This window comes from Pleurodeles waltl, chromosome 4_1 (assembly GCF_031143425.1).
Source record: "Pleurodeles waltl isolate 20211129_DDA chromosome 4_1, aPleWal1.hap1.20221129, whole genome shotgun sequence".
Taxonomy (NCBI): Eukaryota; Metazoa; Chordata; class Amphibia; order Caudata; family Salamandridae; genus Pleurodeles; species Pleurodeles waltl.
Window position 1 is genome coordinate 383393985 of NC_090442.1, and position 18354 is coordinate 383412338.

Sequence of the window (18354 nt, forward strand, 5' to 3'; positions counted from 1 at the left end):
TTCAGATGGTGGCTTCCTTTACAATTTTGAGAAACATATGTTTGTTGATATCAAGATTAATCAGAATTGCCAAGTACTTGAGAAACGAGAGATCTAGAAAGAACACAAAAGAAAAAGGCAAAGTGTTCAATTATTTTAAAAAAAACTAAAAATGCGACCTGAAAAGTAGCACCTTGGTCGATTTCTAAATGTGCTCCTTCCCTGATGTGAAGAGTGGCCCTATTGAAACAAAAAACACACTTCACTGCCTATCGCATTCGTTTCAACCCAGGGGCTACTGATTATGAAAGGAAGCGCAAAACAGAATAAAGTGTCAAAAATGGCATCAAGTCCATACATTTGCACAACTACAGTAAATTAAATCACGCCCTCGTTTCTTTTTTTTGACCAGTGCAAATACACAATTTGCCCTGATGCGAGATCTGACTTGTGCCCTGGTTGGGCGGTTTTTCATGAGCTGATTCACTCAGTAGGCCATCAATCTCCGGGTATAACAATAAAGAAGGGATGCCTGTGGTAAGAAAGCGTTTGCATCCAATTTTAAGTGCAGCCTCAATTAGACCCAGGGTGCGGGTGCAGTTTACTAGTTAATTAGCCCAGGGATGTGGTCCTTTCATGTGTAATTCAGAACAGGAACACCTGGTGAGCAGCACTTCAAAGCGCAGGGGGAGGGGAAAACACAAACAATGCAGACGAGGTCACAAAAGAAGCTGCAGCAGAAGAACAAACCCAGTCTGCGTCTGACCTTCACCCTGATGTATTTAAAGGGCACCTTCCTCCCCGCCCCACCACGTCCCCCTCCTCAGCCTTCAGAGAGAAGAAACCGCGCAAGGCCCGCTGAGGAGCTTCCGAAGAATATTGCGTAAGCTAATTGTTTTAAAACCTAATTAAAAAGAAAACAGAATGAGACAAAAAGGCCTATCATGACTGAAATAATGGCTTCCAGTCTAGCAGGAAAGCAGGGCGCTCTGTCTATTAAAGCGCCACATTTTGCCTCGCGCGCGCCGGGGAGTGCTAGAATTTTCCCACACCTGCCAGTGCTAACTCCAGCTTAATTTGGAGGAAAGGCACTGTCTCATTTCAGCCCTTTGTTTTTATTGTAATTGTATCTATATAGCGCAGGGTTTACTACTCCTGATGAGGCGATTCCCGACAGAATCCATCGACACCGGTGCTAGGGAGTTAATTATCTGGACAAGGCAAAGAACAAGTAAAAACTTTTCCTCACTACCAACGTAAAGCTGCATGAGTCTGCTGAAAACAATATACCAAACAAGAAAGCAAGAAAAGAATGACCGTGCGACTAGCAAGAGTGACAGCAACCTGCACCAAGTGTCCGAGTCAAGAAGGACTGATTAATCTAGTGTAAGTAGGCTAGGGACGCTTTTTTTTCCAGGACTTCGGTTATTTCTTGCAAGAATAGAAAGGTTTAAGAATTAAATGTGAGTCGGGCTTTCACATGAAAACTGGTAGTTTAGCAAGTATTTTGTATGGGAGTGTAATTTCTGCTGACTCACGTGCGAGGAAAAGGTAAGCAGGGTATGCAGTTGCATGAAAAAGCTGTCTGTTACCAGGGTAACATGATTTCGATTTCTTGAGCAAAAACGCTTAGCAGGGTATATACTCATATATAGAAGACTAGCAAGTTTCCGGTACCAGTGAACTCTACTCCAGTGGTTCCCAACCTTTTGACTCCTGAGGACCTCCCAATGAATCATTACTGGAAGCCGGGGACCCCCAGCAATTAGTACGATTTAATTTTCAAACATTAAAACAGTAATTCGCAAAAAATATAACAAGTACACACCAAACAAATACTGAAATTACTAAAGATAAAATTATTTTGTATTGAAAAAATATGCAAAAATCGAAACATTTTATTGGGAAGGTTGGTGCTGCATCTAGGCAACTACTTTTTCAATGTTTGGTTTTATTTAGGAAAGGTGAATCCTTAGGTCAGATTCTGCATTTCCAGAGCGATTTCTGTATTTATTTTTTAGGTATGCAAGATCTGAGAAAGCTTTTTCACATAAATAAGTGAAGGGGAAAGGAAGTAAACCATAAGGGCCTCTCTCCCTACCCTGTCTGTCACGTGTACTTCATTTGTTTTATAGCACCTCTCATACCACTGTAGAGTGTCGGGGCGCTTTACAGAGGACTACAAAGTGTAGGATTTACATGTCATCCACACTGGTAGGCATTTTCTAAGAGTGCTTGGTCCAGAGAAGCTTAGGATTCAGAACACAGCACAGTGATTAGCGATGACGTTAGCACAGTGCTTACTTTGTAAATAAAAACGTGTCGGTTCACAAAGCCCTCCTCTTAAACATGCGGCTGCTGCAATTAAATGTGAGTACACGGAATACTGAGGCAGCATAATCCTGAAGCCATATCGAGACTCTTCAGTCCATATAAAGCCACTTCAGCTCACTCTAGCAGCTTTCTACTTTCTCCCTTTGTGACGCTTTTTGTTTTTCACTTTCTCCATCTTTCCCATATGTGTCTTTTGCTTGCAGCAAATGCTTGAGGCAGAAGAATAAGCCCGGCCCTCAAAAATAGGTGCCGGTGCTCAGCACCGGAAACAAGAAGCACAAATTAAGCACTGTGTTAGCAATAGGAATGTATTTCTACACAAACAAACCTTTTTTAGCAGCATAAGGAAAATGAAAGACTAGGAAAAAAACAGCTTTCTAATTTGTGCCATGGTGTTTGCATGCAGCTCTTTAATGGCAGTTCACAGCTCACTGTGCTAGATTACGATTATGAACTGCATAGTAACAAAATAATCTCTGTGATAAAAGCAGTAACCCACTGTGCCATGCACATAAAATACTGTTCTTTGCATGATACACATTCTTTGCAGCAGGCATATTAACCATCTGCTCTACCTTTGAGTCAAAACTGCCACTGCACAAAACTCCCATCTCTCTCCAGCAGATACATTAATCACTTGAGTTAGCTTGACTCTTTTATTTTTGCAGGACAAGGAGCTTTGCAGTGCGTTTAAAACTGCTCAACAAAGGAAGTAATAAATATAAAAACACGCATGCACGTGTTTGTCAGAGGCCCCATCTGGAGAAGTGCCTTCCTTCCAGCCCAGGCCTGCGGACCCCCTGGGAATGTGTCACAGACCCCTGGGGGTCCGCGGACCACAGGTTGGGAACCACTGCTCTACTCAACAGTGTGAGCATAACAAAAGTAGCAATCTCTCTGATCTACACGTAAAGCACTACTTCTACTTCCTGCAGCCTAGTCCATCCATTATTTGTGAAGCGAGAGTATCCACCTTCAGAGAGAAAAGTACGAGCCAGGAAATTCTTTCACAAGTCCCACTGAGGCACCATAAATAGCTTGGCTTAGCCTCCCTCCTTCTGGGTTTCTTTATCTGTTTCCGACTGAGACAGAAGCTAGAATAATGCAGAAACACTGGCTGTGCATGGGTCTTTCCTTTAGAATTCTCTTTCCTGATTGTCCTCTGCCAAGGGGGTGGTCCTATGTAAACAGACGAATCATGAAGAAATTCAAAGGAGTATGGAATTGTGCAGGTATTGACTTGTGACACAGTGAATAGGTGGCAGTATGCCCATCTTTAAATATGAAAAGTCAGTCGGACTTTGTGAGTTTGCTTCTGCTGGGCCTTTTTTCTCACATTGTAGAGGACTCATCAGTCGGGACTCCCATGTTCATACTAATCTTAAGTGTTTCAGGATCACAAAAGTGCTGTATTCCAGATGAACCTGGCAAGCACAAACTTTCATATTCTACATTGCGTATGTGCACTCAGCATATAAGACACTGGATTCAGACCCAACTATAGCATGGAAACAGTACACCTTGCTGCTACAGACAACATCCGTATGATTCTGAACAGAGGAGACATGATTGCTCTCATTCTCCTGGAGGTCTTTTTGCATTTGCTACAACCCCAGCATGAGATGGAAATTCAAATTCTTGCTCTCTGCTTGATATGCTCCTTCCTCACCAGAAGACGACAGCCTGGCCCGTACACTTCGACATCTGAAAACTCATCTGCTGAGTACCGCCAGGATCATACCTTAACCCAACCCTCTTCAACACCTACATGACCTCACTTGTAAGCATCACCCGCATCCATGGTGTCAAGGTCCTAGCCTACGCCAAACAGCTTATACCTTCCCTCTATGGCAAGATTCTCAACAGCTGGAGCAAGTTTGCTGTCTGCATGACCAAAGTCACCGATTGAATCAACTGTCTCAAACATAACACTGACAAGACAGAAGTTGTGATCTTCAGGAAGAGATTATTGCCATGTGATTACACCTGGTTGCTTTTTGAAATTTGATATGCACCCATGCCAAAAACCTTGGGATCATCATGGTCAGCCAACTTAGCGTGACCGACCAAGTCAAGCTGGAGTATCAGAACTCCCTCTATGCCTGTATCAACAAAAAAAAAATAGCCATACAACTTCAAACCATTCAGAGTTCAGTAGTCAGAATCACAATCAACCTACCATGCTGCGTACAGATCACATCACACCTTAAAGAGCTCCACTGGCTCTCAAACACAAATACACCTATTTCAAACCCCTCACACCCACATTCAAAGCACTACATAACACAGGCACAGCCTACCTCAACAGCTGAATCTTGTTTCACAAACCATCCAGACACTCTGCCCAGCTCCCACTTACATACATCCCATGCATACACAGAATAAGTGGTCAGTTCCCCCCCCCCCCACACATCACCACTAAACCCTAGTACGTCCTGCCGCAACACAAGAGCATTTCTTCATTTCCAGAGTTGAACCTGAAGACCTGGCTGCCAGCCCTAGGCCAGGCTAGAATTACAGCGACTTCAGTGCCAGAATACCCGCCTGGGTGATGGTGCACTGTTAAGGATAATATAGGAAAAGATAACATCTTTCTCAGGTTTGTCTGGCTCTGAGAGTGAGGCAGCAATTTTATCAGATGGACAAAAGTGCAAGTACATTGGAAAGTATATACCTCCAATGGCGCTTGCACAAGTGAACCAAAACCTGGGGTTTTCATGAGTGGAGATGCAGCCACCTACATTGCACGCTCTTCTAAATTAAAATAAATCTGCCATTCCAACCATGTTATGGATGTGGTTTCACAGCAATGGAAGATCCTGACAAAATTAGTATGCCTTGGTTTATGGAAAAGATGTATCATTTTAGACCGGCTTTGGAGGACAAAATCCCAAACTCGGAAATTGTTGATTCTTTTTAAGGTGCCTTATGCAGATGATGCACATGGCTCATAACATCATCAAAAAGGCATTTGAATAAGAGTCTGAATTTTGAGGTCTCCTGGTAGGAATGGAAAGTTGGATCGAATTTACTGTGGATGTTTCCTTCGATGTTGTGAGATCATCTTCCCTGACTGAAGGAGCAATTGTTTCAACCAAGAGGACCTTGATATTAAGACAAGTTTACAGAGCTACCCCAGAATGTAGGCGCTCTTCATATGCTTTTTCTAGGAGTAATGCAGTTCATTTCTGAATGGGAAGAACAGCTACTAAATGAACACTAGCTTTCATTGCCATCCAGTTAGCAGCAACAAATGATAAATCTGTGCTTGACTTCTTCACAGAAGTCTTCCTTTAGACAGCCATCTAGCAAGTAATGCCAGGCCTCTCAATAAGGCAAACTAGGCAAGAGCTACACAGTCAAAGCATAGCAGAAGCCAAAAAACGTGTTCACTGAGTAAGCAAGCTCACTTGTGCATCTGCCAGATTTGTCCCAGCACTTCCAGTGGGAGGATGAATTCAGCAACGTGAAAAATTGCGTTGGGTACGTGACGAGACACGTGCTTCAGGTAGTTCAAAATGGATACTGCACAGATTATATATCTTTGTATCCATACAACACCATGGCCCAGGAGCTTGGAGAAGAGTAGCCTTCTGAAAATCAAGCTTGCAACCGCAGAAGGAGACATTGAAGTGGAACTTACTCAGTAATCTTTCTTGTGACAATGGTGCCAGGGGGCTACAGAATGGTAATACATCTAAAATATCTTAATCACTGAGTGATATCTGTACAATTCAAGATGGATATTCTTCAAATAACTATTCTGATTCCACTAGGGAGCATTTTAATAACTAAAATCCATGACTCTGGATTTACTAAGTTTGCAGAGTCACACAAGGTGACTCTGCATGGCTTACTGTCTTTACCCTTGCATGGCCTTGCATGATGTAAGGGAGATATATATATATATATATATATATATATATATAGCCACAAACTTCAACAGTAAATGCACACTCCGGAAGTCAAAAGCTAATAATGTTTATTAAAACACAACGCGTTTCGGCTGTCAAGCAGCCTTGGTTACGTGTATAGTCTAACCAATACACACAACTTAAATACCCTACAAACACAGACATAGAAACAGGACAACGTTTTTTTTTCGTGTAAGTATATACAAATGGGTGGTATATAGACTACTTAAATAGGAGTAAATATATACATATATCTATATGGTGGTAAATTATCCTGCTATATTACAGGGAGAGCAATAATAGTTTCACATGACAGATGACAATATAAATAAGGCTTATATACATATATAATAATAAAAAAAAAATTACATGCAAAAAAGTCAACATCTAAATATCATTCCCCTCTACATATAGTATTGAACTTCACCTGGTATATATATTATAACCCCTAAATTACTATATAATGCAAATATTTTTCTTTTACTGGAAAATTAGAAAACACATTCTCCATATAAAATTATTGCAAATATATATTGTAAGGAAATGGCTCCTTCTTGCAGTTACCCCCCACTTTTTGCCTGATACTGATGCTGACTTGACTTAGAAGTGTGCTGGGACCCTACTAACCAGGCCCTAGCACCAGTGTTCTTTCACCTAAAATGTACCATTGTTTCCACAATTGGCACACCCCTGGCACACAGATAAATCCCTTGTAAAAGGTACCAGTGGTACCAAGGGCCCTGTGACCAGGGAAGGTCCCTAAGGGCTGCAGCATATGTTGTGCCACCCTAAGGGACCCCTCGCCTAACACATGCACACTGCCATTGCAGATTGTGTGTGTTGGTGGGGAGAAAAAGGCAGTGTCGACATGGCATCCCCTTCAGGATGCCATGCACACAAAATACTGCCTGTGGCATAGGTAAGTCGCCCTTCTAGCAGGCCTTACAGCCCTAAGGCAGGGTGCACTATACCACAGGTGAGAGCATAGCTGCATGAGCAATATGCCCCTACAGTGTCTAAGTCTATTCTTAGACATTGTAAGTACAGTTGTGGCCATATTATTAAGTATATGGTCTGGGAGTTTGTCAAAAACGAACTCTACAGCTCCATAATGGCTACACTGAATACTGGGAAGTTTGGTATCCAACTTCTCAGAATAATAAACCCACACTGATGCCAGTGTTGGATTTATTAAAAAATGCACACAGAGGGCATCTTAGAGATGCCCCCTGTATTTTACCCAATTGTTCAGTGCAGGACTGACTGGTCTGTGCCAGCCTGCTGCTGAGAGAATAGTTTCTGACCCCATGTGGTGAGGGCCTTTGTGCTCTTTGAGGACAGAAACAAAAGCCTGCTCTGGGTGGAGGTGCTTCACACCTCCCCCCCTGCAGGAACTGTAACACCTAGCAGTGAGCCTCAAAGGCTCAGGCTTCGTGTTACAATGCCGCAGGGCACTCCAGCTAGTGGAGATGCCCACCCCCTGGACACAGCCCCCACCTTTTGGCGGCAAGTCCAGGGGAGATAATGAGAAAAACAAGGAGGAGTCACCCACCAGTCAGGACAGCCCCTAAGGTGTCCTGAGGTGACCCCTGCCTTTAGAAATTCTCCATCTTGATTTTGGAGGATTCCCCCAATAGGAATAGGGATGTGCCCCCCTCCCCTCAGGGAGGAGGCACAAAGAGGGTGTAGCCACTCTCAAGGACAGTAGCCATTGGCTACTGCCCTCCCAGACCTAAACACACCCCTAAATTCAGTATTTAGGGGCTCCCCAGAACCTAGGAAACTAGATTCCTGCAACCTGAAGATGAAGGACTGCTGACCTGAAGCCCTGCAGAGAAGATGGAGATGACGACTGTTTTGGCCCCAGCCCTACCGGCCTGTCTCCCCACTTCAAGAAAAACTGCAACAGCGACGCATCCAACAGGGACCAGCGACCTCTGAAGCCTCAGAGGACTGCCCTGCATCTAAAAGGACCAAGAAGCTCCCGAGAACAGCGGCCCTGTTTAACAACACTGCAACTTTGCAACAAAGAAGCAACTTTTAAAGACCACACGTTTCCCGCCGGAAGCGTGAGACTTTCCACTCTGCACCCGACGCCCCCAGCTGGACCTGCAGAAAACCAACAATACAGGGAGGACCTCCCCGGCGACTGCGAGCCCGTGAGTAGCCAGAGTTGACCCCCCTGAACCCCGACAACGACGCCTGCAGAGGAAATCCAGAGGCTCCCCCTGACCGCGACTGCCTGCTTCAAGGAACCAGACACCTGAAAACCACACTCCACCTGCAGCCCCCACGACATGATGGAACCGAACTCCAGTGCAGGAGTGACCCCCAGGTGACCCTCTGCCTAGCCCAGGTGGTGGCAACCCGAGGAGCCACCCCTGTGCCTGCCTGCATCGTTGAAGAGACCCCGGGTCTCCCCATTGAATCCTATTGAAAATCCGATGCCTGTTTGCACTCTGCACCCGGCCGCCTCCGTGCCACTGAGGGTGTACTTTCTGTGCCTGCTTGTCTCCCCCCCCCCCCCCCAGTCTGCCCTCCGAAGTCGCAGGTACTTACCTGCTGGCAGACTGGAACCGGGGCACCCCTATTTCCATTGAAGCCTATGCATTTTGGGCACCACTTTGACTTCTGCAGCTGACTGGCCCTGAGCTGCTGGTGTGGTAACTTTGGGGTTGCCTTGAACCCCCAACGGTGGTCTACCTTGGACCCAACTTTGAACCCTGTAAGTGTTATACTTACCTGTGAAACTAACATTTACTTACCTCCCCCAGGAACTGTTCATTTTTGCAGTGTCCATTTTCAAAATAGCTTATTGCCATTTTTTGTGCCAAAACTGTACATGCTATTGTGAGGATTCAAAGTTCCTAAGATACCTGAGTGAAATACCTTTCATTTAAAGTATTGCTTGTAAATCTTGAACCGGTGGTTCTTAAAATAAACTAAGAAAATATATTTTTCTATATAAAAACCTATTGGCCTGGAATTGTCTTTGTGTGTGTTCCTCATTTATTGCCTGTGTGTGTACAACAAATGCTTAACACTACCCTCTGATAAGCCTACTGCTCGACCACACTACCACAAAATAGAGCATTAGAATTATATCTTTATGCCACTATCTTACCTCTAAGGGGAACCCTTGGACTCTCTGCATGCTATTTCCTACTTTGAAACAGTACATACAGAGCCAACTTCCTACATATATCATAGAAAAACTTACCACTATTTCTATATGACCAATACCCATAACACCACGTGAAGAAAAAAGCACTAGTGAAGTCCATCAGGAATCCATCCGGACCCCTCCATTCTGAAAAGACATAATCAAAATAAATATATTAAAACTTATTGAAAAACCACTACTGATCACAATATAAACCGCTACTGATCACAATATAAAATGTAAGATGCAACAACAGCAATTCACTATACCATGACATATTAATCCTCAAACAAATGAGCATTAAGCTCTTCACCAATATTCAAACCCTTTGGTGTCTTAGTTTCTAAGTCCAAAATATATTTGGATTCTTTTTTACGTAAAGTTAATTCCCTATAGCCACCTCTATGGTGTGATGGCACATGTTCAATACCAAAGTAAGACAGCAAGGTGGTATCAGAATTGTGATTGTCCTGAAAATGTCTGGCTACTGGATAGTGTGATAGCACGCATGTGTTAAAGAATGCGTTTTTTTACGACCTGTTTGGTACTTCCTACATACCAACGATTACAAGGACATTCCAATACATAAATGGTAAATGCAGTACTACATGTCAGAAACTGCTTAATCTGTCTCTTCATCCCTGGTTTACTTGTGGGGTACTCTTTTCTTATCACACTATTGCAACATGCTTTGCAATGGCCGCATGGAAGGAATCCCTGCAAATTATGTTCCTTTATATGAGGGATAGAAGTGACATAATTCGATCTCAACATATCATGAAGATTACTCCCTCTTCTATAGGTGATCTGTGGCCTTCTCTAAATTACTTTGCCAATAATAGGATCGCATTTCAAAATATTCCAATGTTTATAAATAAATTTTTTTAAATCTGTGTTGTATCCTCATTATAAGTTAAGATCAATCTGATGTCCTCATTACCCTCATTTTCTATTTTAGCAGTATTGTCAAAAAGAGTCTGAGTTTTTTCTACTGTTCTGATTTTTTTTCTGTAGCCTTTTTAATTACCCAATCCGGGTAACCCCTTTGCTTGAACCTTATAACCATGTCTTTCTGTTCTCGTTCAAATACTTCATCTGTATTACTAATTCTTTTGGCCCTCAATAGTTCTCCATATGGAATGCTCCATTTAAGTTTATCAGGATGTCCACTGGTAGCATGCAATAGACTATTCCCTGCTGTAGTTTTTCGAAAAAGTTCAGTATTGATCATCTTATCTTTGATCTTAATTTTCATATCCAGAAATTCAATGGAGGATTGGCTAATGTTGTATGTTAATCTAATATTGCGATCGTTATCATTAAGTTTCCCAATGAACCGTATAACCTCATCCTCAGATCCTTTCCAAATTATAAAGAGATCATCAATATATCTAAGCCACAAAGTGGCCTGATTTACTTCTGGATATTTTTCCTCATCTTTAAAAATCTCTTCTTCCCACAAATCCAAAAATAAACAGGCAAAGCTGGGAGCAAAGCAAATTCCCAATGCAGTCCAGAGGATTTGTTTATAAAGCACTCCATTAAATAAAAAAACATTGTTAGTCAAACAGTATTTTATCATCTCAACAATCATATCTGTATGTGCCAAATATCGTAAAGACTTTGTATGCAGGAAACGTCTACATGCGTGTATGCCTTTCTCATGATCAATGATGGTATACAGAGAATTAACATCTAAAGATATTAACAGGAAATCCTCTTCCCAAACAATACCTTCCAATTTGCATAAGAAATCTTTAGTATCACGAACATAAGAGGGTAAGCTCATAACACAACTTCCATCAAAAAGAAATCCACATATTTTGACACGTTTTCCAATGCATTACCACATGAGGAAACTATTGGTCTCCCTGGAGGGTTGTCACTATCCATGTGAATTTTTAGGGAGAATGTATAGTATAGGTAACTTGGAAAAATCCTTTTTCAGGAAACCATATTCTTCCCATATTAGAAGACCCTTATCCTTCCACTCAGTCAGAAGGTACCAGATTCCTGTAATACTATTCATATATACATCTTTGGTCACAGACATATAAAATTGTGTATTACTTATTTGTCGCATAACCTCATTGATATATCTTTGTCTCTTCCAAAGTACTATATTCCCTCCCTTATCAGCTGGACAGATAATGGTATTGCAGTCTTCTGCTAGTGATTTAATAGTTTCACTCTGTTTATATGACAAGTTGTAATTACATCTAGGTTTGAACCATGTTCGATGTCGATAATGTGTCAAACTTTGAACTGCCATATCATAGAAGGTGTCAATATTGTCATGATTCATATTCGGAAAAAATGTCAACTTAGGTTTAAAGCCAGATGGAACTGTAAAATCATATACAATACCCAAATCATCTAGGGTCTGATATAGATCCTTCCCCCTTGTCTGTACGGGTTGATCTTGTTCTAACTCATGAAGGGTTAACAAAGTATCAACATCACTAATGGATAAAACTTGTTCACCATCATCATTATTAGTAAAAGGTTATGAACAATTACCAATGTTTCCTTTCAATTTAAACCACTTTTTTAGTTAAAATTTTCTAATAAATTTAAACAAATCAAAGCGAGTTTCAGCATAATTAAATCGTTCGATAGGGCAGAAGGAAAGACCTAGACATAATGTTTTTTTATCTTCCTCAGTTAATTGATGATCTGACAAGTTGATAATAGTCTTATTCACCATCTCATTATCCATTATATCTGTACATTGGAGCCTCTTGTTGTTTTTCCCACTTGCTCCGGCTTTAGATCTGTTCTTGTTCCAGGCTAGTGTCAGGGGCCCCTTGTTGTGCCACAGTGTCCCTCCTGGTGTTGACAAGGTTCTTCAGCATCCCTACAATGGTGACCAGGGTGGTGTTGATGGACTTGAGTTCCTCCCTGATCCCCAGATAGTGTTCCTCCTGCAGCCGCTGGGTCTCCTGAGACGTGGCCAGTACCATTGCCATTGTCTCCTGGGAATGATGGTAGACTCCCATGATGTTGGAGAGGGCCTTGTGGAGAGTGGGTTCCCTGGGCCTGTCCGCCCCCTGTCGCACAGCTTTCCTCCCAGTTCCCCTGTTTTCCTGTGCCCACTGCCACTGCCCCCAGGTCCCTGATTTTCTTGGGGTGGTGGGTTTGCCTGGGTTCCCTGTAGTGGTGGACACACTGCTGCTTGATGTGTCCTGGGGACAGAGGGATGGGCCTGCTGGGTGGGTGCTGTGCTGGTGTTTCCTGAGGGGGGAGGCTCTGTGGTGGTATGTGCCAGTGTCAGGGGAATCGACTGTCCCGAGGTCCCAGATGGGCCGGGCTAGTCATCTTGATCGAGTTGTGCAGAGCTGCTGTCATCACTGTGGGCCTCTTTTGTGGGGGGAGTGGACATGTCTGGAACCTCCTGTCTGGTGACTTTGGGTAGGGGTCCTGCAGGGGTGTAAAGGCATGGTTATTGCATCTGTGTGTGCCATCGTGTGCAATTGATGAGTGACCCTGTACTCCAGTGCTTGCACTCTTGTCTAGACCCTTGTGTGATAATTGGTTTGGGGTCTGTGTGGGTATCTGTTGTGGACATGCTTTGGTGATGGGTGTCCATGCTTTGATGTTGCATGCAGGGCTTGGTGTTGAGATGTGTGGGTTGTGATAGTGGGGCATTTGTGAGGTGTTGGAGTGATGGGGGTCAGGAGGGGTATGTGATAGCATGCAGGTAGAGTGGGGGATGTAATAGTAAAGCTTTGACTTACCAGAGTCCATTCCTCCTGTTACTCCTGCGAGGCCCTCAGGATGCAGTATAGCCAAGACTTGCTCCTCCCATGTTGTTAGTTTTGGGGGAGGAGATGGGGGTCTGCCGCCAGTCCTCTGTACTGCAATCTGGTGTCTTGAGACCACAGAACGCACCTTCCACCATAGGTCGTTCCACCTCTTCCTGATGTCATCCCTAGTTCTTGGATGCTGTCCCACTGCGTTGACCCTGTCGACAATTCTGTGCCATAGCTCCATCTTCCATGCAATGGAGGTGTGCTGCACCTGTGATCCGAATAGCTGTGGCTCTACCCGGACGATTTCCTCCACCATGACCCTGAGCTCGTCCTCGGAGAACCTGGGGTGGTGTTGAGGTGCCATGATGTGGTGTGGGTGATGTGTGAGGGGATGTGTTTGTGTGTGTTGTCTGAGGTGTGTGGATGGTGTGTGAGTGATGGTGTTGTGTGCCTGTGGATGCTAGTAATGTTTCTGGTGGTGTCTCTCTGGCCTTCTTTCTCAATTTTCGTAGTAAGATTTTGTGGGTGATGAGGGTGTGTGTTTTATATTGGATCGGTGTGTGGGAGTGGTCTGTGTATGTGTATCAGGTGTGTGTGTTTGGAATTGCCCAATGTGGTTGTGTTTTGTAAGTCTGTGTGTATTTTGAGCAAGGTGGTGTGTACCGCCAATGGAATACCGCGGTTGAAAGACCGCTGCGTGGATTCGTGGGTCGTGATAATGTGGGTGTATTCCTGTTGGAATGACGGTGTCGGATTTGTTATCGCCAGTTTATCACTGACCTTTGGTGTGACGGACTTGAGTGGGTTTATGGATTTACTCCAACATATCCTTGCTGTAGTAACACCCATTCAACTGTTATTGGTAACCAGAGTATTTATGCCCGAACAGTTACATGTTTGTTGACCATGCCACGTCGGATATCAATTGGTATTCATCCATTTCGCGTGCTATGATTATATGTTTAATGTTGTGTTTTCACACTATCATTATTTGCGGCAAAGGCCTTATCGCTGGCATTGGTTTAAAGAATTGTTGATATATTTAAAACATTTTGGCAATTGCTTAAACACAGGCACTGGGATCGCCTATTTCCTTCACTCTGCTTTACACTGGACGATGGAAGTATTTAGTCTATTTTTGTTAAATTTGTCAGCAAATTTCGGGGCACACATCGACTAGCTTCAAGGTCTACCTATAAAGCACTCAGTATACTTGTTTCCGCTTATGGCGCACCTTACAATGATACCCATTGGAGAGGCTGTCTATGCTCCCAGATCGTTCTTGCAAGGTAAATGGTGTACTTGGAGGTATTGCTTTACTATTTTAATTTAAATTCAGGGGCAGTAGTTTAACTGTTGTTTATCGCTTTTCTGCATTTTGCCCATCTCACAATGTCTTAGCGAGTCTTAATGTTTTGGTATGGTAACATTTGTTCCATTACTCAATACGTGGTTGGCCCATTGGTTAACTTTGTGAGTTTGAAGGTAAATGCTTTGGACCTCTTTTTGAGTTTGTACTCCCACCGTGTACAATATAGAGCAGAGTCACTTTGGCTACTGTTTTTCACAGATTGTTGTTGTATGGCATACGTATCGACTGTTCACTGTCTGTCATATGAGTGAATGCATTTGTACCGACTCCTTTCCATTACCGTGCATGAGCACTGTATCACCATGAGTAAGCACAGTGTTGCGCATGGGGCATATTCCCACTTTTTTTCACATATGCATTTTTTTTACGCAACCACTTGGTGACTGCTATCCTGCTCATCTCTTATCGTCTTCTAATGGTTCATTACAACTTAAGTGTACAGTTTTGCGCATCAGCACTACTTTCCTGGCCCCCCCCCCCCCCAACCCACCCACCCACTGGTCAACTTTGGGTCACAATGGCCAAGTATTAATCTAAGATTGTTTTTCTGTGATATGTTCTGATAGGGCCTTTCAATTTTTTGCTTTGCAGTTACCCCTGACCTAGGGTTTTCTTGAAATGCATTGGGTTTACGATGAAACTGTTACTCATGGTAAACTTTTAACTGTTATATGTTGCAGATACAAGTTTGGAGCAGCATCCTGTATGCATTTTGAACAGTGGCATCACCAAGTCTTCAATAAAGACATTGAGGCACTGGACATTATCATCTTGTTTAGACTAATGGCACCAGTGGTGTTGAGACTGTTCAAGTTTAGAAGCCTGTGGGCTCGAAAGTTGTGATCCCCGGGTCTGGTCCACTACCCAGTGACCATCTACTGACAAAAGGTTTATTTTGCCAGGTCATAATGGCAGTTTAAAACTGCACTATAGGCTGAAGTGGTAAGCTTAAGACACGTTTGGAGGTGCTACTGAAGTGAGTGGCACAATGAGCGATGCAGGCCCACTAGTAGCATTTCACTTACATGCCCTAGTCTCTTCATATGCATTAACTTATGACCAAGGCAGTGCTCCAAGGTCAAGAGAATTCCACCCCTCCCCATTTCTGAACAATGTTCATGACACAATGATTTTATACTTTACGTAGAATCTCTCGACAACTAATGCCTGCTTTTTTTTTTTTTGCTTTTTTTTTTTAACAAGACCCCAGATGCCTGTGGTCATGTGACACAATCCTGCATCAGTAAATCCACATGATCATTTTGATTGAGTGTAGTAAGGTTTACACTCCACACCTTCGTAAAGGACCAGTGTACGAAAGAGGACCGGAAAGTGAATTGCTGAAATTGGGCAGAAGTGCATGTTTGAATCCCCATGCTGAGCTGCCAAGAAGAAACTACCAAAAAGAAGACTGGAAAGCGAGTCTTCTGATCAAAGCAGCAGCAAATGTTTCGGTCATCAAGCCGGCTCCAGAGAAAGAAGAGTGAGGGATCAGTATTACAGGACATACCTGAATTAACAAGCAGTGTTAGGATTTAAAATATCCTAAACCCCATGCAAGGATGTCAATATAAGTATTTTGAAAATATGTTCACTTTACAGGTTATATCTTGTCTTGAGAGATAATTAAGCCCTTGAAGACATCAAACAGTGATTGAACATTTAGGACATCAGCAAAACTTCAAGGTCAAAATGCATCTGTGTCATAAAATTGGAGTGAGGGTGGCCTGTTTCTAATATAAAGAAGGCATAACACTGAAAGTATATCCCACCACTGGGCCAATTGAGTTCCAGAAATCAATAACAATGGGACTTTTCTTTTGATTAAAAGAACGGACTGATATGTAAAAGACAATTTTTTACGTTCTCTGATATAAGGTGTACATTGGACACGTTTTTATGTATGCCATTGTAATACTGTGGTGTCAATTTGATTTCCCCATGATTTAGGTATTTTGTACGTTAAGGATGAGTTTCTAGTGGGTATTGAGAGATGTTTAAAGTTGTGATAAGAAACTGAATGTATATACCCAGAGTAAGGATGTAGGGGGCAGAACAGGGAGAGGAAATGAGAAACACTTGATTGATCGCACTCTCAAAATGGATTTGTGGCAGGATGAGACAGGCACTGGGTAACCTCAATGGAAAAAGGATGGTAAAGCATAAACTGGCTGTAAGGTAGGCTTTACACTACAGTAAAATACTCTGATACAGGCCAGAATAAGAGCAAATAGTAATACTCATGTGTACTAGTATCGACAGTGGAGGTTGCCATTTTTAGCCCCAGACAGACAGGGATACCAGATGGAGACCCTTGGGAGCCACTGCAATTAGACCAGGAAAGAGCAGAGGTAATAAGTAACAGCCAGCATGCCCAAAGGTATAAATAGAGCAAAGAATGAAGAAAAATAGACTGGACCAATAAGGAACAAAACAACAATAGTGAGAGAAGGATAAATTGGTGTGAACTAGCACATAGCGGAGTACCTCAACAGCTCATTAGATATTGCGAGGCATAGTTTCCATGTCGGAAAGCCTTAAATTCTTACTTTACCATTAATGCCCCAGAAGTTCATTATGAACCAGCAGGTTGTATAATGATTGTAATTTTATTTTCACTTTTCTGATATCTAAATCTGTGTACTTTCACTATGATTTCCTTTCCTCCACATATTTTGAATTTACTTTCTAATATGCACCAGTTACATGTGTGTATGGACAGTCTATTTTGCCCTAGCCATTTTCTTTTTTTCCCCTCATATCCTTATCACGCTAACATGCACCCACTGGTTTGGACGCCAGCATTGTTTTCAATGTGGTGTTTCCAACTTTTCATCTGAATCAATTACATTTCAGTGGCACAATGGCATTTGTAATATTCCGACACTCTTAATGTTCTTATTGCTGCACCCATTCATTGCTGACTTTTTCTCTGCAGCGTTGATCTTCAGGCCTTGGGGCACATGTTCTTTTAGATTCGTTATTTGGAAGCCCACCTCCCACATATTCCATTCCTGGTAAGTCTCTTGATAGTCGTACATCCAGTTTCTGTGTTTGTTTTTTTTTTGTTTTGTTTTTTTTTAGAATTTTTGATACAATACAGTATGCAAGCCAGGTTACAGATGGCATCATGCCACTCGCAATGTACTGCGGCTCCCCCTCTGTCCCTTCTCGACCATGTTGTATCACAACAGTTAGGTTGTGTGCTTCTCTCCTAACACGCACAACGCCCCCACAGTTGGCATAGTAGTTCACTGAGTCTGTGATACAATGTGCATAGCAAAAACAAAACTTAACAAGACAACTAGTGTTCTATCCCTCAGCGCAGACGGCGAGGATTGAAAGGATTACAGACATTGGATCAACTCACCAAACCCTGATGCTTCACACCTAGCCATACCCATCTCCCTGCACGCTGATCTGGCCCCCTACACTTGGAAAAGATGCAGAGCCCTAAGGCGTAGGCTACAGGCTGTGAGAGGCAGGCCCTTTGAAAGGAATTGCACCAAGGAGTCCCAAATGTAGTCAAAGCTTCTTCTACATTCATCCATTTTATCTGCTAGACATTCCATGACGAGGCCGCGCCACAACCTGTTATAACACAGTGCAATTGGAGGTGGGTCCGCTTTTTTCTAGCATGATGCCAATGCCGTCTTCGCAGCCTCTAATACCAGCCACATTATGGAGCAATTTCCCTGCGTTTAATATTTCAGTTCTGGGGTGCGTAGACCCGGCAGAATATGTGCTGGAGATGTCGGTATGGGGTAGCCCAGCATCTCTTTTAAATGAGATGAGATTTTGTTCCAGTAAGGGCGAATGGCAGGGCAGTCCCACCAGATA

At 42.9% G+C, this 18354-nt stretch overlaps 1 long non-coding RNA gene across 2 annotated transcripts in view; it reads left to right on the plus strand.

Moving 5' to 3' along the window:
* The first annotated feature begins 735 nt into the window (after positions 1 to 735).
* LOC138288517 (uncharacterized) overlaps positions 736 to 18354 on the plus strand; it is a 45544-nt gene continuing 27925 nt past the window's right edge. The window contains exon 1 of one of the 2 annotated variants that reach the window (XR_011202428.1): positions 736 to 862. This is a non-coding gene — a long non-coding RNA (uncharacterized lncRNA). Of the gene's footprint in view, positions 863 to 994; positions 1366 to 18354 lie in introns of those variants that run through there. The other variant, XR_011202429.1, reaches the window with a different exon arrangement.